This window comes from Ambystoma mexicanum, chromosome 2q (assembly GCF_040938575.1).
Source record: "Ambystoma mexicanum isolate Mex_15411 chromosome 2q, UKY_AmexF1_1, whole genome shotgun sequence".
In the NCBI taxonomy this organism is placed as follows: domain Eukaryota; kingdom Metazoa; phylum Chordata; class Amphibia; order Caudata; family Ambystomatidae; genus Ambystoma; species Ambystoma mexicanum.
The window spans coordinates 282,204,585-282,228,772 of NC_090924.1; the positions used below are offsets into that span (position 1 = coordinate 282,204,585).

At 44.9% G+C, this 24,188-nt stretch overlaps 1 protein-coding gene across 1 annotated transcript in view; it reads left to right on the plus strand.

Annotated features, from left to right (window-relative positions):
• TEKT4 (tektin 4) overlaps positions 1 to 24,188 on the plus strand; it is a 188,234-nt gene that overhangs the window by 24,817 nt on the left and 139,229 nt on the right. The window lies entirely within an intron of this gene.

A 24,188-nucleotide genomic window follows, 5' to 3' on the forward strand; every position in this document is an offset into this window, starting at 1 on the left:
CAACACAGTAACTTGTGAGCTGCTGGTTGACACTGATGTCAGGAAAAATGACCTTAAATGCCAATCACACTCAGGGTAAACATGTACTGTTGCCTAGATACTGGATTTTACAACACTACATAGTATCCATTTGGTGAATCTCCAGGAAGAAAATACTTCATGTGAGCCAAAATGGCTACAACTTGAGCAGCCACTGTAATAAAGTGCACTTCCACCAACAAGAAACAGCGCAACGGCCTAGGTCAGTTTACTTATCCATGCACACCTCATGCATATGGGATCTGCGTGATTTTTCTGTCACGGAAAAGTCAGTGACAGAAAAGTTTGCATGGGAAACATACACACCGGAAGCGCCGGGCTCATAATGCTTGGGTGGACTTACCTGCAGCAGACCATGCTGCTTACTTACCTGCCAGTTGAACCCCTGATCCTCTTCTGTTTGGGACTACTTTTCCTGTTGGGTGGGGCAGGAGCCACTCCCTAGGTTCAGAACACTGGAGCTCTTCTGGAAAGCAGGAACTCTTTTCTTACCTAGGCGTGGCTGTGGAAGGAGACACCTAAGCACTACAGGAGGCTATTTAAACCACACCCGATGGATGAATCTTGCTTTGCGTTATTCTGCATTCTCTGCAGCAGAACGCTCATCGTGTCTTCTGCTTCTGATCCTGGGCCTAAGGAAACAAAGGCTTACCATCCTGGAATCCAGTCTTCAGCAGCACCTGTAAAGACAAAGAAAGAACAGGTTAGCACTACGGTCTTCAGTGGCAGCGCATCTCTTACCAGGTCCATCGGCTGTCACCAACGCCTCGCGCTGCATTCCGGCATCTGAAAGACAAAGGCTTACCTACTCTTCGCATGCTCCGGAGGTCTTCGCACTGCATTCCGGCATCTGAAAGACAAAAGCTTACCAGCTCTTCGCACGCTCCGGAGGCCTTCGGCGCTGCATCCCGCATCTGAAAGACAAAAGAAGGTGCTTTTAAAGACATTGGGCAACTTAATTACTCATGTGCCATTACTCCTTCCCACGCCGAATCCAGTGGGTATTCCAGCACCCTTCAGCTTCTCTAAAGCTCCGAACTTGTACCTGCAAGATAAAAGGGACAGTTAGTGCGCATCGTGAAGCAGGCTACAAGCGCTTACTTACGTGCTTCCAGGCGCTTCTATTCCTCACACGGGTTCGATCCTCAACTCTCATCAGCCCGCCATCCGCCATCGCCGGAACCCTGCAAAACAAGAGATATCATTACAAAAGACTTTTAAGACATTTGAAGTGCCCAGAACTTACCGTTCGTGCAGTTAACGACGGACAGCAGTCCTCTGAGGTCAAGAGGCCTGCACCCTTATCCAGTGAAGAAACTGGTTACTGCACCCTGCCCCGAGGCAGATGGAGAGCTCGGCGTTCACTTACCTAAGGTGAGGGTGTTAACCTTTGGGGTTCTACAGGAGAAGAGAAAGGGAAGAGGAGAGAGGCACCCAATAACCCCAGTTCATTAATCCCATATTTTCTATCTGCAGACATCTTACTCTTTGAGTCAGACATACAGTGCACAGAGGTCCAGCCCAAAGAGCCAACCGTGTGTTACACATCACCTTTGAAGATACGGCATTCATCCAGTCAAGACCGGCGCCTCTGCGGGAATCAGGTGAGCGTTACAATTATTAGATCTGGCTGGTCTTTGAAACTGGCTTAACCGTTCCAGGCGTCCATGTTCTTCAACCACCACTGTAGTTCCGTGACACACTCTGGGTCTAGTGGGACTGTCTGATGGTATCTCAGACCTAGCTGAAGATATTTTATCTTCAGTCTCTGTAGAGCTCGATAGTGCAGGGGACCTGGGAAGATGCCTTGGATGGATGACGCTAGTAATCCTACTACTCTTGCTAGTGTTCCGAGCGATATTACTTGTTTGTCTAGACACAGTCTGATTTCACTTTTGATGTTGCACATTTTTCTGGCTGGGAGCTCCAGGGTCGCTAACTTGGTGTCTAGTATGAACCCTAAAAATTCCAATCTCTTTGCTGGGGTCAACTCCGATTTCTTCTGATTCACTAAGAAACCCATAGAAGCTAGTTCACCCATGTCATCTGATACATCAGGGTTTCTCTGTTGTCTGCTAGAAGCAACATATCGTCTAGATAGATGATCATGCAAATTCCCTTCTCCCTGAACGCTGCTGCTACTGGTTTCATGAGATTGGTGAATGGCCAAGGCGCTGATGCTAGGCCGAAAGGCATCGGCTTGAATTGCCAAAACCGACCATCCCAGTGAAACGCTAAAAAGGGTTGGAATTCCTCTTGCACGGGTACAGTGAGGTACACATCTTTTTTTAAAGTCTGTCCTTATTAGCCAGTCTCCCTCTCTAAAAGTGTCCCGTAGCTGATGAATACCTTCCATCTTGAAATGCCAGAATAGTACCCAGCTGTTGAGTTCTTTCAAGTTTATGACTGGTCTCACTTTCTCTTTCCTCTGGACCAAGAATATGTTGCTTACAAATTGTGGTGTCGTTGGGCATGGTTCTATGGCTCTTTTTTGTTTGAGCTGCTCGAGCTCGTGTTGCATGGGGTCTCTCTCTGCTTGCCCTATGTGTATCACTTGCGGGGTAGATGGCTGCACTGGCTTCTACACAAACTCTAGCTGTAGCCCTCTGGCTGTTTGTATCACCCATGCATCGCTGGAAAGCGTGCGCCAATGCTGCCAACATTCTCGTGTTCTCCCCCCTATGGGTGTGCATGCATGCTTTCTCACCTGTGCTGAAGTTTTGTCCTCATACTGGTCCTCTACTTCTGCGGCCTCTGGGGAAACGGCCTCTTGTGGGGAAGAATGAGTCCTGTTGCTTATTTTCCCAATAATGGGCTATGTTGTTTTGAGGCCTCATCCCACCTTGAAATTGACCAGTTTCTCGACTTCTATAGCGGCCGGTCCTGACAAAAACTCTGCTCAGGAATATTTGAGGCTTGGGCCTTTTCCAGTGAGGTGTAGGTTCCTACGAACCTCCCCATTTCCTTGCTGAATGTCTCCCCAAACAGGAGCCTTTGGGCCATCTCTCCTGCCTTGTAGGTGGCTAGGTCTCCTAGTTTTGTGTCAATCTTCAGAAGGAGGCCTCTTCTACTTTCAAAGGATATTGCGCAATTTGCATTGCCCAGCAGGCAGACTGCTCTCTGGGCCCAATTCACTTGGGCGTCCGGGTCAACCTCTTCCCCTGTGTCTCTAGCGCGTTCCGCTAGGTCCATTATCTTTGCAAGAGGACCTGCTAGATCCAAGACCTTTTCTTGGCAGCTTCTCCAGGACCCGGCTATTCCCTTGCGTGGGTCCCTGTTCGTCTTGGTGACGAAGGCTAGCATCTTTGGGTCCAATTCCGGTGCTTCTGCCACCTTGCCTCGTAGGTCTGGACTAGGGCATTCCTCTCTCATGCGTTGCTTTGACTCCTTGCCTAGTGCTTTCCTGAGTCTGTGCGCCATGTAGCTAGATACTCTGGGGGAAGGTTGCCAGTCTGTTGACCTGGGGTTCCTGATATTCTCAGGCTCAAACGTGTCTGTTATTTCCTCTTCTACACCTTCTATGTGCTATTCTTTATGCATCCTCTTGCCGCCGGACGGTTTGGGCCAGTCCTCTCTGCCTTCCTGTCCTCCTCTTCCTCTGAGTCTCCGGTGACGTTTCTCATATTAGCTTCACCTGGGGAGGGGGTCCTGAGGCTTGGCACAGGTGATCTCTGAAGAAAAGCTTCTCTTAGCTTCTGGAAGGCACCAGCAGCCTCTGGCACCTCTTTGTTTGCCACTTGTATGCGACCCAAGGGATCAGTAGAGGATTTTCTCTTACGGGTCTCTGTACACGGTCTCTGTACACCCCTTTATTCCTCAGTCAGAGGTCTCTGTGTGCGTTCTTCGTATTACTTCGGTGCTGAGCAAAGACTCCAATGCCGCCAACCTATCTTGCAGGGGGTTGACCCCCTGAGCCACTGCATCGACCAACAAGCTCCCTAGCACCTCTTTAAAGCTGTCAGCTAGGTCTTGTGCCTGCTTCTCCTCCCTCCACTCAAATTCAGACATGTCTAGGTGCCTTGTACTGGTGCCTGGACTTAGCAGGCTGTTTGGCACGCCCAATGCTATGTTGGGATGAGTGCAACCACTTGCTAGTTGGTGAAATTCCTGATCATATATTAGTCTTATGTCTTTTAAATCTCTCTTTCCCCCTTTTTTTGTTTTTGTTTTTTTATTGTGTCTAGCACCGGTATATTTCTGTCTGCAAGGGTCTTAGTTGCCCTGTTGGGCCATTCTGGTCTTTCCCTTGATTTGCTCTACTGCCATCTGTGCTTAGCAGCTCTTCTCTCGCTCTGCAGAGGCTTCTTTTCGAGCTCCTTGGGAGCTGCTGGCCGTGGCGAGTCATTCACTCCTGGCCGCGGATATATCTGGTGATCACCGCCATGGGCGGGTTGGTGTCTTGTCATTTTATTAGCTGCGAAAGCTGAACACTGCTGCGTCAAGATTTATTGCTCTATCTGTTCCTCAGCACGTCGCCCTCTTGTGACGCGCAGTCAGCTTGGCTCCTCCCCCGCAAGGGAGGGCGTCACTCGCTCCTATTTGCCGCTGCACTGCGACCCGTTCTCGCGAAGTAGAGGCTTGGTTGCGGCTTTATGGAAGGGAGACAGGCCCCCGAGAGTGTTGGTAATGCGAAACTGGGCCCGTCTCCTTCCCTTATTGTTGCGCTTTTCACTGTTTTTTCTGTTACTTTGTTGAAACTGCTGAAGACTGGTATTAAAAGAAGTTGAAGCATAATGCTCGCCTCCTGTCTTGACATAGAATTACACTGCAAGAAGTGTAAAAAAGCTTACAAGCTTTTATACAAACACTCCATGAAAAATATTTTTTTTTTCTTGTCAACGCATTCCCTTTTGCCTCTAGCCTCTTTTGCTTACCCAATTCTATTACTCCATCTTTGGCTCTCACCCTCTTTAAGCTGATAAATCAATGCAGGAAATTCCCAGAAAGGAAGAGCAGAAGACCGACACTTTCAGCTGGTCTTGCTGTAGTTTCTACTGTAGCTTTCTCCAGCTGGATACGTTAACTCTCAGTGTCTTTGGGCCTCATCAGAAGTTTGGCGGTATCCTGATGGTAAATCCGCCGGGATACCGCCAATGCAAATAGCGTTACAGCAACTCGGTCCGGCACTATTAGCGCCGGATGCAGATTTGTGGTACGGCTGTTACTCCCCATTTTGTTAAGAGCCAATAGGACCCTATTGGGCAGTATCAGCGCTATTTCCGCTGGCGTTTATAGCGCTGTGGGAATAGCGCCGCAAATGGCAGAAAATGGCACAAAGGCAGAGGTAAATCTGCTACTTTCTGCCCAAACTCGGGATTGAGCGGAGCGGTAATGCGGCAGTAATTGCATTACCGCTGCATTTATACCACTCTGCCTAACCCCTGATGAGGCCCTTTGTCTTTAAGCATCACTTGCTGTGCCGATTCCTCTTTCTTTAACTCAGCTTTTGTTTCTATCTTCTTATACTGAAATGCTTTTCACTTTGCTGTTTCAATTTCAGTAGTTCAAGTCTCAGGGCATCCCCCTGAAGAGCAGTGCTGGGTTTTGAAATTGAAGCAGCATGAAAGGTGGCAATCCTACCGGTACAATCTGTAGTATCCTCAGGGGCAAGGTCCCCATTAAGACACTCCTCATCTGCATTAGCAGCATCAGGATCTGCCTAGAAATCCACAAGGGCAGCTATCAGCTATGTCCTAGACTTATCCTCAAAGTCTAAATCTCTTACTTCACAAGCATCTTGTTGAGCTTCCAAGCTCATTCTGGTTAGTTTACCATTAGCAATAGTTCCCATGGTTTGTAGTGACGTCTTTTCAGTATATACCGCTAAACCTTTTTCTAGTGTAGATATTTTGTGGGTAGCAAGGTTAAACACAGAGTCCTAAAACCAGTGTTCCCACTGCTATGCCACCAGTGTAAAGTCAATCTCATGTTGGACCGCATGGACTGCACTACCAGGAACCACCATCAAGCACTCTTAGTGCCATGGTCCAAATCCTCTCATCTTCGTTGGGAGCTGCTGAACCCCACAGTCCCACTCTGACTGTTTTGCACCCGCAGACTTTATACACTGTGGCCCTCATTACGACCCAGGCGGTAAGTTACCGCCTGGGCCGTGACTTTACCACCATGGCGTAAACTACGTTTACGCCATGGTGGTTGGCGGACTTACCGCCCCATTCCGACCTTGGCGGGGCGGTAAGTCCCCAATCCCCATTTACCCTTCCCCATTCCCATTTTTGCCCCATAGGGCATAATGGGAGTGGGGAAGGCGTTAATTACGCCACCGTAAATTACGGTGGCGTAATTAACTCCATGGTCCCTTAGCGCCATGGATTTTAACACCTGCTAAAAGCAGGTGTTAAGTCCGCCATGGCGCTAAGGGACCTCGTACTCAGGCGGTAAGGGTCGGCGCTGTTAACGCCGCCGTAAAACCCTTACCACCTGAGTCGAAATGAGGGCCAGTGTGTTACAAATCAACCTGAGGGGAAAGGGAAAGTGGAGAAAATGACAAACAACACAGGAGCTCTTCTAACTTGACTGCCGGGCAGATAGCGCAGTGAGGAGAACGCTCGCTTTGACATCCATGCAGAGCTTGCCGACGCAGTTTCAAATCCCTGCAGGGCCAAACTCAGCCTTTCATCCTTCCGAGGTCGACAAATGTGCACCACACACCGTGGGTAATAATAAACAGCGCTCAGAGGCCCGAGGATTCATAGCGCTATATAAATGCAAATTATTAAATTTTTGTCTTTGCACCCTGCACAGGAATTACATTTGTGTTACAGCATCACATTACATTCAATTCAGAATCACCTTGCTAAGCTTGTCTTTACCTGTGATTTCCTCTGCCACCAGTTCAGAGGAAAGAACTCCTAAATTTGACCTTGCTGAGGAGCATAAAAACTTAATTTCAATCACAGACTTCTAGGGACTAGTAGTCATCTTTGCGCTTGAGTTAACATTATTTTCTGCTCTTCTTATGTCAAAGTTTTCCTCTGCTTTTATGGAATTTACGTATCCTGTTCTCCAATAGGGAAATAAAGAAATACCATAGATACCAGTTTATATAACTAATAGTTTTGTCAGTTCCTTTTTGAAATTGCCATACAGTTTTAATTCCTTTTGTTTAAACAACAACTTGCTGAACTTGGTTTTCCAACAAATAAAAAATAAACTTTGCCGTAGTTGCAATCCTGCCCTAACTGCCTACTGGTGCAAATCACTGGACTCAATTTCCCAGGCAAATGAAACAAAATGGCTGGTGGCACTCCGAGGCGCTCCTTCAACCTTTTCTATGTCGCTGGATAAATGCACGATGAAATACATCAGAGCCCTTCAATGGACTCCAGAAACAGTTCTCATCAGAATAATTGCTGTGTTCTAACTCATCCTGCTGTATGGATTCATGTGTCTTCAATTACTGTTCATTCACTTAATGCGCGAGGGTCACGCTGTGTACAAATGTAAGTTCTAGTTACTTTTTACGATTGATGAACTTCACGCTGTTTGAGGTGGCCTGACTCTGAAGTGGTAAATAATTAACACGTTGCCCGGAGGACTGCACAGTATACACATATTGTTCACAGCGTGCACTGCACAGAGCTTTGACTACCTACGGCTCAGGGCAGAGTAGAAGCCTCGCACTCACCACTCCACTTATGTACAACCCTCCAAGTTTCGTCTGGATACCTTCCGAATCCCATGCGTCGTTCGGAAGGGAAGCACAGCTTTGCCTTGCTGACTTCAAATCACCATCACTGTTCTTAGGATTCATTTGATGCTAGACGATTCTTTATCTTAAGAACGCTCTACTGTTTCCACTACTGGAGACAATTAAACACTACAACAAACTTAAACCTAAACTCCTTATACTTGGAGCTATGCCCTCCTTAGCTCTGCGCTTCCACCAGTTAAGTCCTGCTGCGTAATATTCCCTTCACATGTCTTTTCCTGCTGCATGGATTTTCTGCTGCTTCAAGTAATGGGCTTCTATGAAGGAATTCAAAATACATGTCCAGTCGCTTCAAGGTTCATTGATGAAAGACAGTTGTAAACAGTCTGAACTTTCAATCTGCCCTCAACTGCTGATCACTGCTGAGCTAACGCACCATCTTGCCTGGGTTGGAGCCCAATCCTCCATTTTGAACACCAAAGTCTGTAGATCTCTGAGAGGAACCATTAAGGAAAATTGAATGCATTTTACATATTCCCCAACAGCCACCCACCGTCTGTAATTTCCCATGCCTGAGTATCCTAGTACCTAGTCTTGATCTTGCCCCAATCCTTGGGGGTAATGGACACTTAGGAAATGCAGTGAAGAGATAGGGCTAAAGGACTAAGAAAGGTTTATCGCCTAGTGTAGAAATACATGACATATATTTCAAATGACAATATACCACCCATGCATAAATGTTATTTTTTTTAATAAGAAATTATGTTGTGAACAAGCCCAATTCTCTGAGTGTTTCATTTGCTCTGACACAAAGTCGTTCTACAATGAATGTGACCTTCGAATAATGATTGTGTTTTGTGTAGAATCAATGATTCCATGGCATAAGAAGGATGCTACTGTGTAATATACTAGCCCATGAAGAATGAGAGTAACTGTTGTTTGTATATCAAGATGTTGTTATAGGTTTTTGTTTTAAACAATACACTTTGAACACTTTCAACTATCTGCATAATGAATAAATGCATAGTTCCTTGGGTAAAAACACACAGTGTTTGCGTTTGGTTTCCACACATTGACAAATGTGTTAATCTTTGTGTGACTGGTTTGGACCAACAGCATTTGTGAATACAGGAGAAGGAGGTAGTCTGTGGTTCTCACATATATAACTTTGTCCTCATTCCTTACAAATAGACACCAAATCACCTTCCTCTCTCATTTTATTTCCTCTCTCAACCAGTCAGTAGCAGAGTTCCCCAAAGCGCTTGCCTATCCCCTCTCTTCTTCAACGTCTAAATGCGTCCTCTCCCTGCACTCATCCGCTCACACAGCCTCACCTGCTACTACAACTACACTGATGATACACAAAATATCTTTAGAATCCCTACGGCAGTCTCCACCCCCCACCCAGACCTCGCATCCTGCATCTCTGACATTGATAGCTGGATGATGGTCAACCACCTCCTGCTCAATCCAGGGAAAACAGAGATCATGATCTGTGAAAAGGCAACCCTCTTCCACCAACCAACTCCTTGGCCTCCCTCCATAGGGCCCCCGCCTGCTATATCCGCCACAGTCAAAAACCTGGACTACACAATGAACACTGACCTGACTCTATCACAACACATTAACACTGTGTCAAAATCCTGCTACCTATACCTGCACATACTTGGATGCATTTTCCCTCGCCTCTCCTAGCCCCACAAAGTAATGGCAATCATGCACATTGTCCTCTCCCAACTAGACTACGGTAACTCTCTTTAGCTGGGCGCCCCTGCTTGCCAATTCAAAAAGCTCCAAAGAGTCCAGAACTCTGCAGCCAGGCTCCTCCTCACCCCCGATCGCAGAGAGCACATCACCCCTGTTCTCCGCATCCTGCACTTGTTCCCCATCGGACGACGGGTAACTTTCAAAGCGCTGTTCATCACTCGCCGAGCCCTACACAATACAGGCCCAAAATTCCTGCAAAAGAAAATCACTGACTACCACCCCAAAAGAAACCTGTGATCAGGCACTGCTCTCCTACTGATGATCCCCCCCTGTTTTCAAATCAGCAAGAATTGGAGGCACCACTTTCTCCGTCCAAGTCCCCACTATCTGGAACTCTATGCCGCTTGACATCCAATGCATTGAGGACCAAACGGCATTCCGGAGGGCCCGCAAGACATGGCTATTCCCCTCAGTACACTGACTAACCTGTTCTGCCCTGTGAGCTAGCTAATTAAAAGCAGAGGACCACAGCAGGAATAAAGCTCCCATTCAATCACCAAAGAACTGTCTGAATCCATGCCAAACCAACCTGACTAACAACCCCCAAATAGAATACTGGAGAGAATCCATGACGCAGAGGCTAAACCAGGAAGCCAGACACAGGTTACGTGCATGCTTTGCCCCCATACTTGTGGGATGTGGCCTGAGGCAGGACCGGACAATGTTTTGCACTTAGACTAAACCCTGAATGGCCAATGCATTTGCATCTAGATGAATTCCCGGGGTGGCCTGCACTTAGCTGAATTGTGGGTGTAGCCAAGGCACTGCATCTAGATGAATTTCAAGGGTATCGGAATATATGGCACTTAAACAAACTTGAATTGTGAGGGCAGCCAATGTATTGCACTTCGATGAATCGGCCAATGCATTTGCATCTAGATGAATTCCCGGGGTGGCCTGCACTTAGCTGAATTGTGGGTGTAGCCAAGGCACTGCATCTAGATGAATTTCAAGGGTATCGGAATATATGGCACTTATACAAACTTGAATTGTGAGGGCAGCCAATGTATTGCACTTCGATGAATCGAGGGTATCCATTGTATTGCACTAGACGATGATTTTGGGGCTAGACAATCTACTGTAGCTAGTAGAATTGTGAGGATAGCCAATGCAAGGCCTTCAGAAGAACTCTGTGAGTAGCCAATGTAATGCGTTTAGATGAATTTTGAGGGTAGCCACTCTATCACATTTAGATGAATCCCGACAGTAGCCAATGTATTACAGCCAGTGGAATGTCAAGGGCAACCAATGTACTGCACTTAGCCGAATTTGAGGATATTCAATCTATTACATTTAGATGAATTGGGAGGGGAGCCTATGTATTGCACTAAGATAAATGTACAGGGCGCCCACTAGTTTTGCATCTAGATGAATCCTTGAGGACAATGCAATACTATACTAGGGGCATCTAGATAGCCATTGGCTAGAATCTTAATGGTGCGCTGAGCTCACCCCCTCGTAAATCCTGCAGCATCTGTGCAACCAACAACCAGCCAGGACACATCAGTACGAACCATCCATTACATGCGCCATTGTAAAACACATTACACTACGCCTCCACCATTAGAATGCATCTCCCACAACAGAAATTCGGTTTAGCTTATCACATACTGTATCTCCTGCTGTTGAATACTCTCCAGATCATTCCAGAACCGACATAATACATGCACCACTCTAAGACCCACTGCACAGCACCTCTGCCATTAGTATGCAGCTATCCCACACAATCAAATTCGGTCTAGCTGGACACATAATGCTTCTCATGCTCTTGCACATTCTCAGAACAGTTCCACTTCTAAGAGTCAGTGCATAATACCTCTGCCATTAGAATGTAGCTATCCCATACGACAAAAATGTGGTCTAGCTGCTCACATAATGTACCTCATGCTCTCACATACTCTCCAACCCACCTATCAGCACCCGCCCACTACAGGCACTATTCTGAGAGACACTGCACAACACACCTGCCACTAGAATGCAGCTATCCTCCACAACAACATTTGGTCTAGCTGCACACATAGGACCTCATTATGAGTGTGCCGGTATCCTAACGGAAATACTGTTACCGGCACTCAGCCTGGCGGTATAATCGCCAGATTATGAGTGCCGGTAAGGGTGGTTAATCCCCATTCCATGGAGTCCCTAGGACTCCATGGGGGGATTTACAGTATTACCGGCATCGGTAATACGGGTGCTGCTAATACTGGCTATTTTTTGCTGGTGGGGTGGCAGAATTACGTCCAGCTCTTAGCTTTAGGTAATTCTGCCACCCCACCGGTGCAAAAACATGGCAGTATAAAGAAATACCAGCATGTTAATGCCGCACCTGCAAAGTCGTAATGAGGCCCATAATATCTCCCCAGCCCTCGCGTACTCTCCAGACTACATCTCCGCACACACCCACTGCATCTACCACCCTAAGGCACAATGCACAACACATCTGACGTCAGACTGCAGCTATCCCCCACAACTATAAAGTTCAGTCTACCTGCTCACAAGTCTTCTCCTGCCCTTGCATACACTCCAGACTACCTCTCAGCACCCATCCACATGCCTGCTATACATTGGTGACTAGCAGGGACTTGGTCACCCCAACCTACCTTGTATTGGCCAAATGCACACACACATTCTGGAACTCTCTGACAAATTTCCCATACCTGGACCTCATTCCCCCCAAGGGCGTTCAACCTACAGGGCGTTGTGACCATACCTATGGTGAAAGGCGCTATACAAATGACAATTACATTACATTACGTTATATTATCCCCCCCAAGAACTATATATACTTGGTTACCCCTGCCAAATGCCCAGGAGGGTAGTATCAAGATAGTTCTCTGTTTTCAGACTGAATACTTCTTGTAAAGAAGGCTAGAATCTAACCTTTAACGGAAACCTCTGTCTCCCCTTGGAAAGGGAAAAATTAGTCTCTTTTTACTTTTCCTCTAAAGCACTTTACTGATGAATGCTCAGGATTGATTTTGTCAACTATTTTTATACTCCATCATTTCATATACACATATATACACATGGTAACTGGCCAGTCAATTACTTTAGCATTCAATGGGCCTCATCACGAGTTGGGCAGTATCCCAGCGGTAAATGCGCCAGGCTACCGCCCAATGCTATTAGTGTAACCGCAACCCGGTCTGGCACAATTTACACTGGATCCCGGGTTGCAGTGGCACTGTTAATCCCCATTTATTCTGAGTCCATAGGACTCAATGGGGCTTTTCAGCGCTATTACCGGCTGCGATAATAGTGCCAAAAAATAGGCGGTAAGGGGAGGTTCTTACCTCCAGCAAAAAGCTGGAGGTAAACCTCCCACTTTCCATCCAAAGTCGGGATTGGGCGGAGCGGTAATGCAATGGAAATACTGTTACCGCCGCATTTTTACTGCTCTGCCCAATTTCCTATAAAGCCCAATGACTTTCTCTAGTCCTTGTACTGCATTTAAACTTCCACTCCTGGGAAGTGTGACCTTCTGTCTGCCAGAAAACTAAAAACGATGTGGGTGCTCCTTTCTCCTGCCTCGCCGGCGACACTGAAGAGTTCGTAGGCAAACACAAGTAGATTTTCGTGATCGAACACTGGAAGAAGAATCAGGGTAGGTCGCGGTATGGAACAGTAAAGGTTCCCATGTAGGTGCCCCCAAGTAGCACCCCAAGTTGGAGCACATAGATCTCCAGATTATGAGTAGCGTCTTGTGTAACGATCTTTAGCATGCGAGACACAAGCTGCGTTGTGGTGTTTAACTTCACAAGAGGCGTAAGATCGACAACTAGAGTGCACGCAAGAAGGCATATGTAGTGAAAATGTATGTAGTCACAATCGTACAGATCACACACCCTCACGATGGCGGTCTGCACCCCTCAGCAACACGTTTTCATTACCCACATTATAGTCCGCTTTCAAACAGACAATTAACTAATTCTTGCTTAGTTTCTTCACTTTCTTGTGGCCATGATCAAGTTCCAGAGTCCAGCTTGTTGGGACTTCCTCACACACGCTAACTCACACTCTTCAGTCTTCCTCCAAAATGCAAAATGGACTCACTGAGGCCTGCAGGAGGAGCAGTGCTACACTAGTCTTACTCCTCATGGAAAGGCCCTTGATGAAGGGCAGATATAGAAACCCTGTGAAGGTTCGAATCTGCTATTGCTGGTGACATCATAAGCCCCCCTTTCCCTCCTGAACTCTTCCTTCATCTTGAATGGGGCAAGCCCTGTGTTCTGTAAGAAATCTGGTTACAAAGCGCACACCGGAGCTACACCAAACCCTCTAAAACTCCTCCCAACTCCTGCGAGAAGAACATGCCCCCATCTTGTGAACGACCACTGCCTGCCTGAAACTCTTTCTGACCCTGATGGACCTGCCAGTAATCTCTTCTAACGAGTTGGGAAAGGAGGGAGACCTTTATTGATGTAAGAATAACAAAAGGCCCTCATGTTGATTTAGGAATGTACTCCAAATCCGCCACTCTCCCTGCTTCTGAACTCCCACCCAGCTATCCCCAGTGCTGTTTCACTACTGCATAGAGTAATAGCTTGGAAAATGCAGTCAGGCTGCTTAGGTCAGTTACCTAGGAAGGGGAGGTACCTGGGCGTTTAATGGAGGGTTTGCGCTCCACATTTAAATTTTGTAGTGCCACTCTCCAGCATCTTTTGTGAAGTTTTCCAGCCCAGCCTGTGGAAGAAGCACGCTCCCCAACAAATAGTGAACAATGGAGAGTCACGGACTCAGAGTACCTGAATCACCATAAGAATGCTGTTTTGTTGCTTTTGGTCGGTTGTGCATGTGCATTTCATTAAAGATTGAATTATATAGCTCTTCTGTCGGCTAAAATGCTGTCGTGCCACTGTTTGTTGGGTGCTGGAAATGGGCACTCTTTTGTTGGTTGGAATTCTTTTTAGTCAGTTGTCATATGTGCTATTTACATGAACAGAATGGAATTTCAGTGTGCATTGACTTTCTGGACATCCTCCGAAGAGGGAGCGTATTTCTATGAATTTGAAAACTCCTCATTGTTGACATGAATCCCAAAAGTCACAGCTCTCATCAACGGGTTATGGTCTATGCTTTCTCTCTAATAGCTTTTCCAGAAATGTCACAGGGACGCGGTCTCCTTATTTTTTGTCTATGTTCAGTGTGTTACGCTCTTTTTTGAATAATGCCATTTTGGAGATTGATTCTCGTAATAAAAAGCATGTTTTAAAAGAGAGGAACGATTCACAGGAATGCTCAGTGACTGCTTCACTGCATTGCAACTGAATGTGTTCCCACTCAGGCCCTTCCTTTTCAGAATTGTTCTTATTTTCGTTTTCAAAGTACAGATGCATAAAGATCAGAGCTTCCACTAGGATCTACGCCACTAGGACCCACGCGCTGATGCATTGGTTGGGCAGGGGATGCTGCAGGGGATTATGGGATAACATGGATGTAAACGCAAGCTTTTGTAGAAATGCAACTATCTTCAACCTTTCTACTCGTTTATTGAAGTCCATTTCCATTCATATTTGATTTGCATTTAGGTTCTTGTGAGCAGAACATTTGAACGAATTGAAAATCATTGTTATTTTTTGTGGTTCAAGAATTCTGAACTACCTTTAATTAAACAACCCAGTCCTTAGTGACCGCAGATGGTATTCTGTTTATGTCTCATGACAACTATCTTCTTTTTTCCGCAAATATATGTCCTAGTAGTCATAAGTACTGTTCCAATTTCACTGTGAAATGGAATAGTATAAGAATATCATTTTCTCTTCCCACTTTGTAAAGCCCACACAATCTTAAACTGCATATCAAAGGTTCTATGTGATGACATCAAAAACAATTCAACGAACACGATTTTGTCTATTTTATCTGTCTTTAGTAGCTCCCCCCACTTCTCCCTGTCTTAATTATCACGATTATCCACTCCGCCACATTTGTTTTCGGCCAAATTCGATTAAAGAAATTAGTCGAATTCGGATTCGAATAATTCGTCCACGATGTAACCTCCCTATCCACATATCAAAAAAATAGTCATGATTACTATCATCTACCAAAGCCATATACCACATTGTGATGTAGCCGATATGTTTTGCCCATGTGCCTGTCTATGCTCCATTCATTTATAACAACGGAGCACCCAGTATTCAATCACCATAAGAATTAAGAAAGGGTTTTCATGTAGAACAACTTTGGTAAAACACTCCTCAACTAGAAGGACACGCAACTTGCTGGCTATTCTCTTTACGGATAAGGGATTATAAATGTCCAGGATAGCTTTTTCTATTCATTCTTTTCCCACCCACCATAAAAAAGGAAGATCAGTTTGTCTGGTGGTGGGACTGAGCTCATTCAGTCAGTTGTTCCATTTCTTCTTTGACATTGTCCTACAATAAATACCACATACACCTGAACAGCAGCCATTCATAACATACCGAGTAATTGTTTTGCATCACGCCTTCATCCTTGCACGATGAATAACATTAAAAAAGTACAGATTAGCCCACATAATACATTTTTAGAACCAAAACATGCTTACAAAATCAAAATAAGCGAATACGAGTAAAAGATGAGGAGTGATGCCAGTTGGTCAAAGACGGCTGCCTTATAGCACCTAACAGTGTCCCAGCATAACAACACCCACGCTAAATTGGGCCTGCACTACCCGTGGCGGGTGTGGGGGGAGGTCCACACACTCACTACAAGGTACCAGTGGATCAAAAAATCCTGTTTTGGGAGTTACTAAGTTTGGCCATGCCTTTCCTTTCTGATCCTAGGCTTTCCTGACCTACACTATGTTCATTGCAATTACCACCTTGCCCAATGCTGCCGCATGCCGCTTCACAGCCCCTGTTGCAATGTGAACTCCAAATTCAACCAGCGGATGAGGAAACTACCCAAGGCGGTTCTACAAGAGGTTGAATGCTCTATTAAAGAATATATTTTCTAGATTCCTTCTGAAACCAGTGTGACTTCCTGTGCACTGCACAGTAGGTGGGAATGAGTTACACAGTTGGGGCCTTTATCTGATATTGTTTTCTTTCTAGAATACTCTAGATTATATCCTACCCAAAGCTCCCGCTGAGTTGCATTTTTTTTAAAGTGCATTTAGGCACCTTAGCCCTTTTCATCGAGTGGTAGATCAATAATGGACAGGATTTTGAATTTGACTCTGTACTTAAAAGGAAACCAGACGTGCCTTTTGAGTTTGGTGGGGATGGGATCTAATGGCTTCAGTCCAAATATTAACCGAAAGCCTTTATCTTGGATATGTTGCAGTAGCTTCAAATCTTTGCCCGGCAGACCCGCATATGCAGTGTTCCACGAATCTAAACACGACCGAATCACAACCTGTGCCAATGATGTCCGATGTGCTACAATACGAGATTGTGATACACTGTTCAACAAGACCGCGTGGTAATGGCAGGTTTGCACTGACCAGCTTATTCCACCCCATCATTTTCAGTCCATTATACATATTGGGCTGTGGCAGACGGAACACATGAAGTACCCGTAGAGTATACATGGTTGTCCTAAAGCACACCTGAATCCAAATAGATTTCAACCATGCTTCTTACAGAATATGGAGGCCAGAAAAAAGGTGGTCAGTATTTCTTGGAGATGCCTTGACAAACACATTAAATGGGAGTAACTTGGGTTCCAGTCCAACTAGCTTTAATCGCTGCCACCTGCCGACATAGTCTACACTTGCTACAAAGACATTAGGTCAGGGGGCCAAGCTATTGAGAGGTAAGAATCGCAACTGCTCATTGATTTCACATCAAGTAGCCTCCCGATTTAGCTGACTGTGAGGTCTTGCCCAGCAAACACCCACCAACATATTACCATCAGCAGTTTCTTTACAAGGCTTATCTGGGCTGCACACCGAGGGTGTTTTCACATCATTGGTACTTCTAGACACATCCTGGCTAGACGTGGGAACCAGAGTAATTTGATCAACCCTTTCAGGGCCCAAACGTCCATTAAGTGTTCAAAGTCCTTGCCCTTAGGGATACAACATCATCGGGAATGTTGGTAAACATATCTAACAGCGCACATGTCACCAATATTCTGATTCATACAGCACTGAGATGCGAGCTGTGGCTTTATAGAGTGGACGTCTGCATGAACCACCTGGTTCCTGAACCAACACTTCAATCTAAAAAAAAAAAAAAAACGAGCTGATTAGGCGAGGGACAAGACCAGTGTCTTGTCCCTCGCTGATTAGCTCTCAAAATGTAATCCCTAAGAAGCCGAAGCTTTCTACACATCCCAGTATCACATCCACCTTCATAAGTCATGACTTTACCCTGTCTCAATTGGCTAACTTGGAAACTAAAGAAACTGTTTTAAAGTTGCAAAAGTTGTACATACCGGTTAAAAATGATTACATCATTGTTCAGATTGTCGTCTTGCGCTCTGTAGGGGACACTCCACTGTTTTTGCATTTATAATTTTGAGTACTTACCTGTTAATGTCGATATTTTCTTATGGTGCTACTTTATAAAGATTCCGTTTTCAGTGGTATACCATGTGGTTATTCCTTTATTGTGCACTTGATTACTGCCCCCCTGCCCTCTGGCAGTGAAGCCTGGTCCCCTCTGTCAGTATGAGAGCCAGGAATAACTTAAAGAAACCCTGCCTAGCAGTACAGGTTGGTATTCCTGGCTGTACATTTTCATTGCGTACTCCGAAAAGTTTGAAGTACAAAATACCGAAGCCCACTTTAGCGCATTCTGTAATTTGAGCTTTTTGGAAATAGCGCAATTGTCCCCCGCTTTCTCTTCCATCTATGCGGGACACCTCCGCAATCCCCGAACCTGAAAATACTGAACTAGGGGAGCTGGGTACACCCCCGCAACAGCCGCTCACCTTGGGTCTGATTTCTTTCACCTCTGCCGAATGCGACCAACCCTCGCATTCAGCATTTTATACTCGGTCTTTTGAGGCAAACCCAGTCTTCCTAAGCATTCATTAGCGCTCTTGTGGAAAATCTCCATAACGCAGCCACAGACATGTGCTCGATTGCATGGCTTGAATGCCACTCAGGATGGAAATTGCTTGTGGACTTCCCCACATAGAGCCCCAATCGAAGTTTCAGGCGGCAGAGAACTGAGAGTTATGACAATGAACGACAGACTGGTAGGAGGACTGAGTGGAATGTTTTTGTGCCAGTACTAAGGGTGACAGTCCTTCAGCCCGTAGTGCCCTGTTTCTGGTCTGACATACTAGATGATGTTCTAGAGGAGGCTGGCTCAAAAAAACCCTTCTGTATCCCCTCATCATGGAATCGATCAGGATGATGTTTCTACAGCCCGAACTGGACCAGTTGTTTATTTATGTGTTTATTTCAGTAATCCTTGTATTGTGAGGGTTCAGGGATCTACTTATGCAAAATGCCCCAGAATGAAAACAGGAAGTAGTTTGAGGGTTTAACACTGTACACTTTCCTCATTTGGGTGCCTCTATATTTTCTCAAATATATGGGTTTTTTTCAAAATAAGCATTCACAGGTACCTCATTTGCCCCCTGGTACAGCACCACTGAGGCGCCCAAGTGGGTTTGTTGAGTTGCAAAACAGCATGCTGTAAGAAGGGTGGTAGTCCATTGACGAGGTGTTCTATGGCCAGGGCTTTCATCACTTCAGCTAAGGTTTTCTTACCTACCCATTGTGACAAGGTGTTCTGAATCTGAGCTCCTAACTCGAGTGCTGTTTCATTTGGGCCCAATTTGATCTCTCTAAATGTCTACAGATAAAACGATCAATTGTGTCCACCCTATGTAGTAAGCTCCGCTTAATGTAATTGAAAGAGGGATTATACAATTACTGCACGGCCTTTACTGCGACACCCAAAAATGTCGACTATTTTTTATTTTGACCCCCTTACAGCATATATGTATATATATATATATATATATATATATATATATATATATATATATATATATATATATATATATATATATATATATATATATGTGGGGGGGATGGGTACAGTATATAACGGATGAAGAGGGGAGTGCAGGGGGTCTCCCCTGCATATATATGGGTGAAAAGGGGGACGAAATAAAAACAGTCCACATTTTCAGGGGTCGCAGTAAACATGGCACAGTAATCACAAAGATCCATTGAAAGAAGTAGTCCCAAGGAGGTTGAGGGTGTGGTGAGAGGCTTCTAACTCTCCGTGTAACAAAAGGTGCAAGGTACCAGGTTTTGATTTCTTCGTTACAATGGAACTGCCTAGCTAGCCTCTCAAAATTCAAGAAAACATTTCCGAGATCCTCTTCCTCTTGGTAAGGCTGTAGAGTACCATGTGGGAGTATGGGTCTCTGTTGGCCAAGCAAAATCTTTTCTAGACGTCTTGATGCCTTAGGCCAGCTCCTATTTGGTGATTTACAAGGGGCTCTAACAGGACCGCCATGGGATTCATGTTTCCTTTCAGTATTATTGGATCAGATGTTTAGAGGATTCTCTTTTATCTTCTGGATCCCAAGTCTGTAGAGGCTTCAGAAGTAGCTTATTCCCAATCCACTGAGATTGCTTCGTCTTCACGATCGCTCTCAGACCTGTACGGACGCTTCATTGGGAGTCTTGAGGAAATGAAAAGGGAACCACAGCTTTTCTCCCGGGGTCGGTTCTCCTTCTCCCTCTTGTTAAAGATCTGACCCAGCAGGAGATGTTTTAGGGTCTTCCTCTATTGGCTCCCCTGAGTTTCCCGGAATAGATTTTAGGGTGTTCTTCATTACTCACCATCTCCTCGTCTCAGTGTCCATCAGACAAGTCTCCCTAAGGTAGTCTATGTTATTCTTCATCAGTATTTTTCAGAAAAAGTCTCCCTGAGGTAATCTAAGTTTTTCTTCATCTCAGTATTTAACTCCATGGCCCTACCCGTATACATGGGTTGGTTAGGGATGATCTTGGGGTGCATGGAGTATTGAGGTGGGTAGGGTGTAGGGTGCGGGATGACATACCGTGTTCTTCCTAGACGGTCGTCCTTGTCCCCAGAGGGGGATTCTCTCACCATAAGATTCTCCCGCTGGGTACCACCCCCATGGGGCCTATCGGGTAGCAGTCTAACCTCCCTGGCCTCATCTGAAGGGGCTCTCCCTCGGGGAAAAGTATCTAAGGATTTATCACAGTTGTTAAAAGAAAGGTTGTCAGCTGTCTCTGAAAAGATAGATGATCCTAGGTGGCATGAAGAGATTGAGAGCATGGTGGCTTGAGCAAAGAACGCTCTACCTCCCACTGTTACTTTCTTATATTTTACAATTATACAATGGAAAGTTCCAGCAGACCAAAAAGTACAGGACGTAAGAGAGGGTTGGAACTTTTTGCTAAAAAAGAACAGTAACCTCATAAAGGAAACCGTGAAATATCGTCAGACAGCTAAAAGCTATCCACTGACATACTGGGAGCCAGTGCATAGTGTGCAGTTGCCTTCAAAGGTCAGTCTCATTTTTTTCTGTTAACATTAAAATGATGTACCAGCAGAATCAGGAGTCCGGTATGGTGAAGTTTTCCTTTGAGGTTACTATGGATTTATGAACTACCAATTATGCCAGATCAGTGTGTAAATAGTGTGTGTGAATGTTTGATGATTTTCATGCCCACTCTTTTATTAAATTAATTGTTACAGTTTACGTTTCCCCATTCTGCTACTTGGTCTCGGGCCAACAGTCAGTTTTGGGTGTAGACATAACTTTCTGGGTACAGAGAATCAGTGTGTTATGTAACATGATGCTCTTGTTACTTATTTGAGTAGAAAAAAGTTATTGGATGTTTAATATTGAGATGTCGTTAAAACAAATGGCCATGTAGTCAAACTCAATAAGTTGGGCCACCAGCAACTGCATTCTCTTTGTGACTTAATCCCAGGGTTCTTTCAGTGAACATGTGCACATAAATTGCATTTGCTCCGTGGCATCCCTAACATTCACTCTTGTCAGTCAGCTGAGGCTTGAACATTTGGTTAGATGTCCACTATCCACACAGAAATATTCTCTGTTGTGTGTAAACAACTTCGAAATTCAGGCTGGTACGACTACAAGCTGTAACATTTCTTCACTAGTTGTTTAGCAGGATATCAGATTGCAAGTATGTTGTACTTTGTCTTTCACCAAGTGTGTGTATAGTAGACTTGCCTTGGTTGGTGAGTAGAATGATGCAAAATAGTTATGATAATGTCTGGTTCGAGCTGTAAGGTTTTATGCTTAGTACCTTTTGCAAACAGAGAGAGTTCCACAATTCTGTCACGTGAGGACCATGATGCTTGGCAAGGCCATTGAAGGTAAGTAACCATTTTCCAATTCTTGTAGACATCTTGTGAAGACACTACAGCTTCAAACCATTCTTTCCAAAATGTTTTCTTCTCATAGTTCCAAGGCAATTATTAGCACAGATAAGTGCCCTGGTTCAAGCTTGTACAATAGGTTTTTCTTCTTGCCATACCCTCTAGAAGCTTGTCTTATAATTAACATGGAACCCAGTGTGTTAGATGTGTTTCTCATGTTTTCAAGGCATACTGTCATTTTAGTGGATTTCTTCAATAGTGATTGGATTTAGATCTCCACCAATCCTGGCGTCTCATAATTGGGTGCTCTTGGCCAATAATGTGCTTGCTGGATCATTACACCTTTGAGGTCAGGAAAGTAAAAACCTCTTTTCCTGAATGAGGTTTTTCAGCTTGTCTAACCTTTCCCTGTTGTACCTTGTAAACGTCACCAGCAAATTGGTGAAGGTTTTCATATGATGCGTTTGGGCATGGTACACAAAATACACAAAGAATGTATAGCATGGGTAGCATAGCAGGATGTTCATTTATATTGTGCTGTGCTGATACTGTGCCAAACATTAAGGTTGAGAAGAGTTCACCTTGAGGTCATGACCTTCCTGGGATTTCAATTGATTATGATACTGATAACATATTTCTTTACTTTTTTATGTGAATGTGCAGCTGTCATAAACCAGTGACTTATTCCAGTTGATCTTGTACCCAAGAGTGCACCAATTCGCTTTAACAGTGACATCACATTAGGCTTGCATGTCATTTTGTGGTCGGGATGGAATTATCACCAGTGTTCTTCCAATAAAAGACATTAAATCTCGACATCATTCCACCAAAACACCTGGATGCTGTCTTTGGACTGGATGACAGTCACAAGGAGCTCTTGGGGAATGTTAAAGAGGAAAGAAGTTGTGCTGCATCCTTGTTCTGTGCCCTTGTAGAGTGAGATGATCTTTGATTGCAGGGTTGAGGGCTGTTGCCTATCCCTGGACAATGTAATGATGACAGTGTATCAGGGGTCCTCCGATACCTAACACATACAAGTCATAATCAAAAAGGAGCATGCACCGGGCAAGAAACAATGCTGTTTATTACAGCTTGGCGAGTACAAATCAAACAGAACAGTGCACTGGAACTGAGTGATAAGAGCTGATGTCTGGGCATACAGCGAACATTAGTTTTATACTACAAAATACAATGGCCAAGACACTTTGAAACACTTGCAACTCAGGATGTTCATATTTCCGATGTTTCCCAAGAATCTTATTGGCTAGGCTACGTCACATCCTTAAAGCTAAACGTATGTTAGTGAAACGTGATTGGAGCAAACAGATCAACAGTATCCCAACTCATCGGCTCCCCATGTGGTGCCACACCGTTTCTCACCCCTCCCAGGAACAATTTGCAATTAGTAAAATAACATTTGTGTTGACCGCTGGGACTTTATTATTCTTCCGTTGGTCAGCACCATTGTGAAAGGGAGACATTCACACGGTAAGAGAATAATATATTGTAACCAAACTAAGCTCAACCTTTGCAACATCAATTGTTTAGTTGAAATGGTTGATTTTTATCAAAAGAAAAAGAAAAAAATCTTAAGTCGTCAGCATGGGTGCCTTGCATATATTTGTGTGGCTACTTCACAAGTTAATTGCATTAATTGGTTGATATGCAAGAAATTATCACTCTAATGCGCCAACTTTTAGTTGGCGCATTAGAGTGATAATTTCTTGCTTACCAACCAATTGAGACATTTGAGACATTCACACGGTACCTGCTGGATAACAGCCTTCGCAAACCTTGTGGTGGATACTCTGAAGGCTGGCCACCTCCCAGGGACATAGAAACGTACCATTTGATTGGTCCTCCCAGGAACAACACTCTGTTCAGCTTCCCATTCCCATAACCACCTGCCGATAGGCACTCATTGCCATGTGAACGGTTTGCTGGCCCCTCTACCCCTGGATGCCTGTAGGATGGGCTTGTTGCCCAGTCATTACATCATCCAGTGTTGTCTTAGATGCTTCGGTCTGCCTGTGATACACAGCTTGAGCTCTGTCCCCCACCTCCCTGGCCCGTGGTGTGTTGCTCATGTGTTCAAAGCATATTTCCCGGGCAATGCCCACCCTGGGGGCACCCCTGCTAAATGTGTTTACCTGGGATTTTTTCACTATCTTGTATTGACATGCAAAGGTTCCCTGGGCCGAAGTTACCGGTATCTAGACTATCCATCGAAATAAGATTCATCAAATTAATATCCAACAAATTATATTAATTAAAAAACAATTTCCATTGAAATGCACTTTCATTGAATACATTTCGTTGGATTTCGATTAGGGTTAGGGTTAAGAGCTTTGTGGTAGGTTGTGGTCACCCTGAAATGGGGTTAAAGAATGTCAAATGAGTTTTAAACACCAGGAGACATGTTAAGGATTGTT